General features: G+C 44.3%; 1 non-coding gene across 1 annotated transcript; it reads right to left on the bottom strand.

Annotated features, from left to right (window-relative positions):
• Positions 1–4111: 4111 nt before the first annotated feature.
• Positions 4112–4183, bottom strand: Trnag-acc (transfer RNA glycine (anticodon ACC)). Its single transcript has one exon. It is a non-coding gene; the product is annotated as a tRNA-Gly (tRNA).
• Positions 4184–4911: the final 728 nt, after the last annotated feature.

Raw genomic sequence — 4911 nt, 5'->3', positions numbered from 1 at the left:
GTTTGAAGACGTGCAGCGATACGTCGATCGAGAGCATCCCAGACGTGCTCGATGGGGTTTAGGTCTGGAGAACAGGCAGGCCACTCCATTCGCCTGATATCTTCTGTTTGAAGGTACTCCTCCACGAAGGCAGCTCGGTGGGGCCATGCTTTATCATCCCTCAGGAGGAAGGTGGGACTCACTGCACCCCTGAAAAGGCGGACATACTGGTGCAAAATGACGTCCCGATACACCCGATGTGTTGCCGTTCCTCTGTCAAAGACATGCCGGGGTGTACGTGCACCAATCATAATCCCACCCCACACCATCAAACCACGACCTCCATACAAATCCCTTTCAAGGACATTAAGGGGTTGTTACCTGGTTCCTGGTCCACGCCAGATGAAAACCCGGCGAGAAGCACTGTTCAGACTATACCTGGACCCGTCCATGAACATAACCTGGGACCACTGTTCCAATGAGCATGTACTGTGTTCTTGACACCAGGCTTTCAGGGCTCTCCTGTGATCAGGGGTCAGTGGAATGCACCTCGCATGTGTCCGGGCCAATAAATCATTTCCGTTCAGTCGTCTGTGTGTCTGGAGACAACTGTCTCTTAATTGAACTTCAGATCAAGTAACTAGCATCTGAAACACTTCCAGTTATGCTACAAAATGTTTCGTAAACAGAAACAATAAACTACACTGGAGCAACTATGAAACAAAAGGCTCACAAGCAGCTCAAAACCTGCTGAGAAACACACTTAAGAATCAGTGCCTGTTTAAAATTCAGCCTAAAAGTAGCAACAACAATATCAAAAGAGACCTTCAGGATGATTCTAAGAATTAGACACTTAGAAAAGGTAATTTCTCTTATGTAGTATATTTGGAACTTTCTGGGCTTGGATCCCAAACAGCCTTGCTCAAACCTGGCTGCTACGTTACATCCACTCAGAATTATCCTTTACTCAAAGGTTTTCCTGAAACAGTTCAGACACATAACATGTTAGCAACATTGGTTTAACATACTCCTCTCTTCTGCCTCTTCCAAAGACGTAGGGTCTGTAAGTGTATGTAATAAATTGAAGCAGTACACACTGGGCTCTGGGAACACATTCATAAATCGGATTTAAACAAGAACTGATTCTGTATATTTGGTGCCATAAATATGCAACGACAACTTCATTCACTGCAGCATGTAACCTGTTTATTATGAACTGTCAGATCATATAAGCAACAGGTTATAAAAGTTTCCAGCGCACCAAAACACTTCAAAAACTTTGGCTAAGCTGGGGAAGAAATAGCAAAGCACCAGCATACACTACTTGAAGAAAATCCATCTTTAATGGCATATATTTATACGCAATTACGCACTCTGTACAGAATGTCACAGCTCTCCACCACAACTGCACACTCAACACCGGACACATTCCAAAACACCACAGGTACATTCTACCCGATAGAACACGATATTGTTGAGCCGTCGCCTCGTGCTCTGGCAGTCAACACACCTGAACTCACAATCATCTAACAGTGAACCGCTAATCTATCACCATAGGGAGCTTTACACCAACTTTCTGCTCTGCGACTCTGATCCAGAGTGGTTCCAACCAGGTTACATAAAGCAAAAATACTGCCACCCTTTGCACAACTGACAGATTAGCAACTTATTGTTGCTTAGAAGGATTTTCTTCAATACATCTTTGTTAATTAAGTTGAACGGATGTAACAGCATAGTTTTGAAACTGAAATGGATCAAATGATTTCCTAACAGCACGATCGTGGACAAAACAGACACATTTCGCCAAGCCACCGCACCGGTGCATACAGGGATACTTCGTCAGGATCCCATAGCACTGAAGGTGCACAACAAACTTAATATCAAAAGAATGGCTCTGAGCACTATGGGACTTAACATGTGAGGTCATGAGTCCCATAGAACGTAGAACTACGTGAACCTAACTAACCTAAGGACATCACACACATACATGCCCGAGGCAGGATTCGAACCTGCGACCGTAACGGTCGCGCGGTGCCAGACTGAAGCACCTAGAACCGCTCGGCCAAACCGGCCGGCCAAACTTAATATTAGTGGGATCCTACATTTTATAGACTACATAAGCACAGAGATTGCTGAGCTGAAAAAAGCAATAGAAAGTGGGAGGTGTAACAGAATTAATATGCGACTAATTTCACTCTAGCGTTTAGTAAGGCTACCTTTCCTAAGAATATTTAAGGCGGATCTATTGAATCATAGGTAAGATTCTACATGGAGAAAGCGAAGTGGTGCCGGGGTAAATTGAGAGTCCGCAAATTTGTGCAACCGTAAGACGTGTTTCGGGAATTGGTGAACGTTTGCCTCGGAGAATGGCTAGTAGTGTTGATCGCAAGACCCTCAATTTTTCGCAGGACGACTTTGATCGGAAGGGAAAGTGCCCAGTTTATTTGGAAGAATGAAAGTTGCTGACATAATGTTGTATAATGTGGCGTGACGAAGACAGCATTACACTATCAAAGAGTTCAACTGTCCGCTAAGGACAGTTTCACTACGACCATACACAAGTCGTGTTTTGGCACAGTTGTCAGTTGGGAGCATAAATACAGCATGATTTAGTCAACGTAAACGTAAACCCTATCCACAGGCTGTGGCGTAACTATAAGAACCAACCGACAGTCGTGTCGTCCTCCGGCAACGGTGGCATTGGGTGCTGCGATATGGAGGCGCACGGGGTCACTAACCGATAAGGCTGTTATCGCCTTTCGTGTGCCGGACCGCTCCTACTCAGTAACGTGGCTCCTCCAATGGGCATCACGAGGCTCAGTGCACTGTGTTTCAGTCCTCCCACCAGGGAAAAGTCCCAGGAATCGAAGCTGGGTCCTCCGCACGCCTATCAGCCGCGCTGACCTCTCCGCTACGGGGGCTCATGTTTTCGTGTGAACTGACAACCACTAATCGAAGCCAACCCAGTCGTAAAGCAGAGTAAACAGCCCTGTCAGTAGTCAGCAGTCAAATCAAAGCGGTGTCGTCAAAGGGAACCTGTTTGTAGGGCCTAACGGATCCCGTTATGGAAGAGAGTCAACTGATTAATGTAAATTCGTCACATTTTGCTAAACAATTTTGGCGTTCCAGATAATGTTCTTATATTACTAGTTTGTGTGCATTTTGTTGCACATAACTGCAGTTTTCGTTACTGTAAGCTAGGCCCAAGTGCGTGGAAATGATTTCTACCACTAAATCAAACTTGGGGGAAAGTGCATAGTGTAATAATTGGAGGCTTTTACCATGCTAAGGCTGTTTTTTAGTTAGACAAGTACAAGAGTATTATTAATATTTGAGGAATTTAATCTGACAGGGTTGTCATACTTCCGTTTCTGGGAATTTTACATGCTGTGAGACACAATTTCATGCGACTCTTATCGTTTTGGAACAGTACAGACGTTTTTGATGGGATAATGGACTCATTTGCTGTTCTTCTCTGAGTACCCACGACGCCATTCGGCAAATGTACCCAACAGACAACACGAAATAGAACCGTACAAGGAATCATTTACATACTAAAACGGTAAGGTAAGGAAGTGGTATTCTCCAGGGTATAGCATCACGTAAGAATTCAAGAAAACGAGCTGCCTGACGTACTAGGAACGGATACTTGCCACGACAATTATGCACCATGAAACTTTATGCCACTGTCTCGCTGCTGAAGAGTCATGACTGAATCGGATACAAGTCAATTGCACCTCAAAGCAATTAACTACGGCAGAATAACCCAAACATGAATCCACTCTTGGACTCACTGCTGTCACACATTCAGATAGAAGTGGCTTTATTACGATTAGAAATAGGGCACTGCCTTCAGAAACATGATCACTTTCTTCTGATGAAAGAACGCGTCAGAGCGCTGTGGTTATGGTAACTCAGTTTCACTGCGGTACTGATATACATTATTTTATTGCATTTCACAGTCTCAGAAGAAGGCGGTAATATGTTTAGATGAAATGAAATGATCGTATGGCATTGTTGGCCGAGAGGCCCCATTCGGGGAAGTTCGGCCGCCGTATTGCAAGTCCATTATAGTTGACGCTACATCGGCGACTTGTTGCGAGTCAATGATGATGAAGGGCACACAACACACAGTCCCCTGCCGGGAATCGAACTCGGGCCACCTGCGTGGTAGGCAGTAACGCTACCGCTACGCTACGGAGGCGGTATATTGATATGTTTAGATAACGCTATACCTTCAATGAACTGATGGTGAACTGGACGCTGTGTTTCAAAAAAAAAAAAATTGTGAAAAACTTTAACATCACACCACCCGTTCACATAAATTATTCACAAAATGTTTACTTTCTTTACGTATCAGACAGGGTTGACAGAAGAGATAGAGAAGATCCAACGGAGAGCAGCGCGCTTCGTTACAGGATCATTTAGTAATCGCGAAAGCGTTACGGAGATGATAGATAAACTCCAGTGGAAGACTCTGCAGGAGAGACGCTCAGTAGCTCGGTACGGGCTTTTGTTAAAGTTTCGAGAACATACCTTCACCGAAGAGTCAAGCAGTATATTGCTCCCTTCTACATATATCTCGCGAAGAGACCATGAGGATAAAATTAGAGAGATTAGAGCCCACACAGAAGCATACCGACAATCCTTCTTTCCACGAACAATACGAGACTGGAATAGAAGGGAGAACCGATAGAGGTACTCAGGGTACCCTCCGCCACACACCGTCAGGCGGCTTGCCGAGTATGGATGTAATGTAAATGTAGATCAGCCATATTGGGATACCACAGTACATGATGCACTTGTATTTCCAAGTTTCTCATTGATACCAAAAGCAAGATTCAACTGTCTCTGTCATGAAACTGGATTTGGAGATCAAGATAAAATAATACCCTTTCGAGATTATTTTAATTTTATACTCTTGTAATAACG

The sequence above is a fragment of the Schistocerca nitens genome, chromosome 6 (genome assembly GCF_023898315.1).
Source record: "Schistocerca nitens isolate TAMUIC-IGC-003100 chromosome 6, iqSchNite1.1, whole genome shotgun sequence".
Lineage (NCBI taxonomy): Eukaryota > Metazoa > Arthropoda > Insecta > Orthoptera > Acrididae > Schistocerca > Schistocerca nitens.
This window is presented reverse-complemented; position numbering and strand designations above follow the sequence as displayed.